Genomic DNA, 7070 nt, shown 5'->3' on the forward strand with positions numbered 1-7070 from the left:
CTCAGTCCATGCGGCACGTTTATGTACTCATTTTGGTCTCCAAAGCTGCACACTGACAGTGGTTTCTTTTATTTTGTTCGTGGAATGAAATGTAAAGTGATGTATCTTCTGACATTCAGTGTGTCTACATGCACTTTAACCATTTGAATCGATAATTCCATTTAAAATGTCATATAAATGCTTTTGGTCTGGCTGAAATCACAGCTCTGTATATATTCTTTTCTTTTGTGAGGTTGGACTAATGGACTTGATGATTGTAGCCTGGCTTCGTTCACCATTTATACACATTAATCAAGTAAGACTGGGCTTGTGAGGTTTGGTTAATCCTTCTTATATTTAAATCTAATCGTGTTACACGCACATGCGTGACATTATTAAAAAGATGTCAACTTTGGCCAGAGGTTGTGATTGGAATACGGATTGCAAAAACAGAACGTTATTTCATATTTCACTCTAAATAGTCGATTTGCAGCTCTGTTATGAATTACTCACCCTCACGCCTTTGTAATCCCCTGAGAACATTGTTTATTTTTTAAAACACAAGTTAAGATATTTTAGATTTAATCCAAGAGTTTTTTTGACTGTCCATTGATAGCAATTGTTCAAATACATTCAAAGTCTAGAAAATGAACCAAAAACATTGTCAAAACATTCCAATTGACTTCAGTGATTCAGTTGTACACTTTTGAAGCACCAGGAACACTTTTGTGTGCCAAAATAACTGTTAAAGAAAAGAAAAAAAGACTTGTTTGATTATGTTTGAAGTAATTAATAACAGAATTTTCATTTTTGGTTGAACTAACCCTTTAAGTCAGTTGTTCTTGCACATTTTGGATCCTATCATACACAAGTGTTTTAAGCAGGTATCATTTTCACATCTTGCACATTGTTTTTAAATGCATTCGCACACCCATTGGTGAGCTGGTCTGAAAAGGAGCTATGTGTAAAGTGGTGTGTAACTGAAATACACTATGTCATTGACGAACTAAAAGCTGGTCTAAAGCATAGGCTGTAAAAATATTGACTTGGTATTTGTGATGTCACCCATAGGTTTCTAAAGAGCAAAAATGAAGCTACAAGTGGGCGTGGCCAACCTTCGCCATTTTGTTTGTTCGTCATCGTGCCGACCAGGGGTAACTCAAAAAAGGCAGAGCATGAGAGGAGCATTACATTATGCTTAGACAAAACATGCTTAGACAGGATTTTCTTTAAAAGAAACGCTTTAACCTGCGACCATGTTCTGACCACATGGGCTTGGTTATGTACTATATCAATAAAGTGTTTAGACTTTTAAAAACACTGTTGTAATACATTGAGCCACTAAGCATTGTTCTTGTGACATTTTTCTACAGGAGGAAAACTCTAATTACTTCAAAATACTTCAAATATAGTCTGTGTTAGTACAGTAAATCCAAGGCTATTTATGAAATCCAGACATAACACTGTGTGATACCACGTTTCGGATGACTGTTCTATAGCCTACATCTAATCAATCTGAGTGCATTCAAGTTCTAAAGAAAATTATAAATGATAAATGATCTTAAATAAAACAACTACAGTTATAGATAAAAGTACATAAGAATTTCACTTACCTGGGAAATAGAGGCCACTTGAATGGTTTGTGTGCACAATAAAGTGCACACATCATGAGGTGTTACCTGGTAATTGTAAGAAATAATCCCAAAGGGAAATTGACTGTGTAATGCCAAATAAAACAAAACAAAAATTCGATGTATATGCCGAGTTCAACAGCTAATCAGCCAGAATCAGCTGATGTGATCAGCGAGACCAAGCTGTGACTCAAGGGGCCACTCCTTTAATTATGCAAACTTAATATAAATTAAATGGATGAGTTAAAAATAAAACAAATCACCCCCTCACAGTTGTCATGAAGGGTAATATTAGCTATATACACCAAAATTGTTTATTGTACCAGATTATAAACACCTTTTTTTTCTGCTGTAAAATTGTCCATTTTAACATTGGGGCATTAGGGTAAATAGAAATGTGCTTTATTTTGGAGCCAGGACTAGTGGAATTTTGATGAAATGCAGTTTCAGTTCCGTCTTAGCTTCATGAGGGAGAGCAAGATGTTGCTGCTTGATCTTAAGTCAATATATTTTTTTTTAATGCTAGTGAAGAAGAAAAAAAAATTTTTTTTTTGCAAAAACATATTGTTTTCATATGCACACTGTTTACTGTAAAAAAAACTTGCTGCTCCTTCTTGCCTTGATATTATAACTTTATAACATTAGAACCGAATTTACTGACAAGGATATGATGAAATTAAATATTCTGTCAAGTCTATTTAAACATATTTCAAGTATTTAAATGTATTATGATTTGCAGTTGCAGTTTAGTAAATGCTAAATACAGACCTTTACTGTGATAGCCACAATTGAATGTGTTAAAAATAAACGTTTTCTTGAAATGTTTAAATAGTAAAAAATTCCACATGTATTGTACTGATTTTAGAATGCACTATAAAGAATTGCTGTGAAATCTACAGTATTACTGGCAGTTTTGGTTACCAGTAATACTGTAAAACTACAGCACAATTGTATTTGTTAATTTTCAGTGCACTTGTAAATTTTATAGAATTACTGGCAACCAAAACTGCCAGTAATACTGTAGATTTTACAGCAATTCTTTACAGTGGATTGTTTTACTATTTAAACATTTCAAGAAATTGTTTATTTTTTAACATGTTCATGCCAATTGTGGCTATCATGATAGGCAAGCTGTATAAAAATGAAGAAGGCAGTTTGCTCAATATACAGTTGAAGTCAGAATTATTAGCCCCCCTGTTTATTTTTTTTATGTTTAACGGAGAAAAGATTTTTTTTCAACCCATTTCTAAACATAATAGTTTTAATTACTCATTTCGTATAACTGATTTATTTTATCTTTGCCATGATGACAGTAAATAATATTTGACCAGATATTTTTCAAGACACTTCTATACAGCTTAAAGTGACATTTAAAGGCTTAAAATTTAAAGGCTGCAGCAGATTGATTTTATAGCACCAGGTTAAACTTTCTGACTCCTTTATAGCAATCAAATACATTAAACAGGCCACACCTGAACATTGAGAATGATCTCTGAGTGGCGTTCTCTAAAATTAAACCAATAATAGACTTGTTTTAGATTAGATTAGATTCAACTTTATTGTCATTACACATGTACAAGTACAAGGCAACGAAATGCAGTTTAGGTCTAACCAGCAGTGCAATAGCAGCAAGTGCAGGATACAGGTATAAGTTATAAAGTGCAGTTATAGAAAAACTATGGTGATATTTACAGATGGATGTACTATCAACATTATATACAGGTTGTATTGGCTATGAACAGAGATTTGCATAAATGAATATATGTACAGGATGCTATTAATAATCAGGAGTGGCAGATAGATAAACATAATTACAAATTACAAATGTCCATGTGCAGTGGGTATGTACAGTTCAAGTAAATGAATCAGTGCAATGAATATGTGCAAACTTTAAATGTGCAAATGTTAAATAGTGCAGTGATTGTGAGGAGTATAAGTTAGAGGAGTGTGGGGGGTGTATTGGGGGGGCAAAAGAGTCAGTGAGGGGCAGAGTTCAAAAGGGAGACAGCTCTGGGGAAAAAGCTGTTCCTCAGTCTGCTGGTTTTTGTCCGGGGGAGCCTGAAGCGCCTGCCGGAAGGCAGGAGAGAGAACAGTCTGTGAGCAGGGTGAGAGGTGTCCTTAAGAATACTGCGTGCTCGGCGCAGACAGTGTTTCTTCTGGATGTCCTCAATGGCTGGCAGTGTAGTCCCTGTGATGCGTTGGGCAGTTTTCACCACCCGCTGCAGTGCCTTACGCTCAGCAACAGAGCAGCTTCCATACCAGACTGTGACGCAGTTGGTCAGGATGCTTTCTATTGTGCAGCGGTAGAAGTTCAGCAGGACGGCTGATGAAAGCTGGTTCTTCTTAAGTTGCCTCAAGAAGAATAGGCGCTGATGAGCCTTCTTGACCAGGCTGGAGGTGTTGGTGGTCCAGGAAAGGTCCTTTGAGATGTGGGTCCCCAGGAACTTGAAGGATGAGACAGGCTCAACGGCCATCCCATTAATGTGGATGGGATCATGCGAGCCTGTTCGTCCCTTCCTGAAGTCCACAATGAGCTCCTTGGTCTTGTTGGTGTTAAGGAGCAGATTATTGTCGGTGCACCAAGTGGCCAGATGCTGTATCTCCTCCCTGTAGGCAGTCTCATCATTATTGCTGATTAGACCAATCACTGTGGTGTCATCTGCAAATTTGATGATGGTGTTGGATCTGTTCACAGGCCTACAGTCGATGGTAAAGAGAGAGTAGAGGAAGGGGCTCAGCACGCAGCCCTGTGGTACACCAGTGTTGAGTGTGACGGTGGTGGAGCAGATGTGGCCTGATCTAACATTCTGAGGTCTGTTAGTCAGAAAGTCCATAACCCAGTTGCAGAGAGACGCGTTGATATCCAGGTCTCTAAGTTTGATCAGTAACTTAGAGGGTATGACAGTGTTGAATGCTGAGCTGAAGTCAACAAACAGCATTCGTGCATAAGTGTTTTTATTGTCCAGGTGTGTGAGTACAGAGTGCAGTGCTATGGAGACGGCATCTTCTGTGCTCCTGTTGCCACGGTAGGCAAACTGATGTGGGTCCAGTGTGGATGGCAGAGAGTCTTTCAGATGTGCCAGGACCAACCGCTCGAAGCACTTCATGATGATGGGTGTGAGTGCTACAGGGCGGTAGTCATTCAGGCATGTTGGGCTGGAGTGTTTCGGCACTGGCACAATAGAGGTGGTTTTAAAGCATGTTGGCACAGTTGCTAGGTTAAGCGACAGGTTGAAAATGTCTGTGAATACCCCAGCGAGCTGTTCTGCACATGCTTTGAGGACGCGCCCAGGGATACCGTCTGGTCCAGCAGCCTTACGCACATTGATCCGACTCAGTGCGGTGTAGACTTCTGAGGAGGTGAGTGTGATAGTTGAGTGGTCGGTTGAGGTAGTGTTCCTGGTGTAGGGTTCTGTATTGTCTCTTTCAAAGCGGGCATAAAAGTCATTTAGCTCGTTCAGGAAGGAGGCATTTGTGGCTGTGGGGGTGGACTGGCTGGGTTTGTAGTTGCTGATGGCCTGGATGCCCTGCCACATGCGCCGAGGATCAGAGTTGGAAAAGTGCTCCTCTAGCTTTAGCTTGTAGCAGTGCTTGGCCTTTTTGATGCCCCTCTTCAGATTAGCCCTGGAAGTGCTGTAGGCCTGTGCATCCCCTGATCTGAATGCAGTGTTGCGTGCCTTCAGCAGGAGGCGCACCTCCTTGTTCATCCATGGCTTTTGATTTGGGTATGTGGTGATCTGTTTCTGGGTTGTGACACTGTCTATGGTGGTGTTGATATATTCCAGAACAGAGGAAGTGTAACTGTCAATGTCTGTGTGAGAGCCACATGTGGCCTGGGAAGCAAACATACTCCAGTCTGTGTGTTCAAACCTGTCCTGGAGTGTGGAGTCCACCCCCGCTGGCCACACTTTGATGGTCCTTACTGATGGCTTCACGCGGTTGACGATGGGTGAGTATTTGGGGGTGAGAAACAAACAAAGGTGATCTGATTGACCCAAGTGGGGGAGGGGGGTCACAGCGTATGCTTCAGCCATGTTTGTGTAAACTTGGTCTAAAGTTTTGTTTCCCCTTGTGTGGCAGAAAATGTTCTGATGGAATTTGGGGAGCACTGTTTTTAAGTTTGAGTGATTAAAATCCCCCGCAACAATAAAAGCAGCCTCCGGGTGAGCAGTCTGTTGTTTGCTGATGGCTGCATGAAGTTCATTCATAGCGAGCTTGGCATCAGCGTCGGGAGGGATATAAGCAGCAGTTATTATGGTGGAGGTGAACTCCCGTGGCAGATAAAACGGTCTACATTTAACCATTAGAAATTCCAGGTTAACAGAGCAATGTCTCCCAACGACGACAGAGTTTGTGCACCAAGCTTTGTTAATATAAATGCATAATCCTCCGCCTCTGGTCTTACCGGAGTCATCCGCCGTTCTGTCTGCTCGGAATGTTTGATGCTCCGTTAGCGATATAGCGTTGTCTGGTATCCCGCTGTTTAGCCATGTTTCTGTGAAAATCATGACATTACAGTTCCATAATCTTTTGCTGTGGTTGATGCGCAGTCGAATCTCATCCATTTTGTTCACCAGTGACCGTACATTGGCGAGAAAGATGCTGGGTAAAGAGAGCCGGTGTGGTGTTAGCTTTAGCTTAGCTCTTAGCCCGCCGCGCTTCCCCCGTCTTTGTTTACGTTCTCTGCGCCGCCTTCGAGCACTTCCGCCCGGCCGTGGAGGGCTCTGAGGCCCGGGTGTTCTGGCGATCTCAGGGATGAGTCGAAGATTGTTAATAAAACTGTCCGGAGTGCACAAACCAATATCCAAGATGTCCTGTCGGGTGTACGATGTAAAGGCACTGCTGTTCTGTACGAACAGACCCGAAATGAGCAGGAATAATACCGCAAAATTGCAGAAACTGGAGAGACGCTGGGCTTCGCGAACTGAACGCGCCGCCATCTTGCCGACTTGTGCTGAAAACATTGTGCCTACAAATCCCTTTATTATGGTTTTACTATGGTTGTTAGACATTTTGTGTTGTCAATATGCTCATGTTCATATAGGTCCATTGTTGTGTGTGCAATATTTGTATATTTATAACCACTTCTGAGGATTGTGGGGGTTGCGAGTCACTGGCAATGCTATTTTGGGGGTCGCAGGCTGAAAAGTTTGGGAATCCCTGCTGTAGACAATTAAAAAAATATATATCTTAAAGGGGCTAATAATTTTGACCTTAAAATGTTTTTTAAAAAATCAAATACTGCTTTTATTCTAGCTAAAATAAAACAAATAAGACTTTCTCCAGTAGCAAAAAATATTATCAGGCATACAGTGAAAATGTCCTTGCTCTGTTAAACATAATTCAGGAAATATTTAAAAAAGAAGATAAAATTCAAATATTAATTAATAATTCTGACTTTTACTGTGCTTTCTTGGTTTGATTTAAAATTGTGCACACTATTACCTAATGTACTACACA

The sequence above is a fragment of the Danio aesculapii genome, chromosome 7 (assembly GCF_903798145.1).
Source record: "Danio aesculapii chromosome 7, fDanAes4.1, whole genome shotgun sequence".
Taxonomy (NCBI): Eukaryota; Metazoa; Chordata; class Actinopteri; order Cypriniformes; family Danionidae; genus Danio; species Danio aesculapii.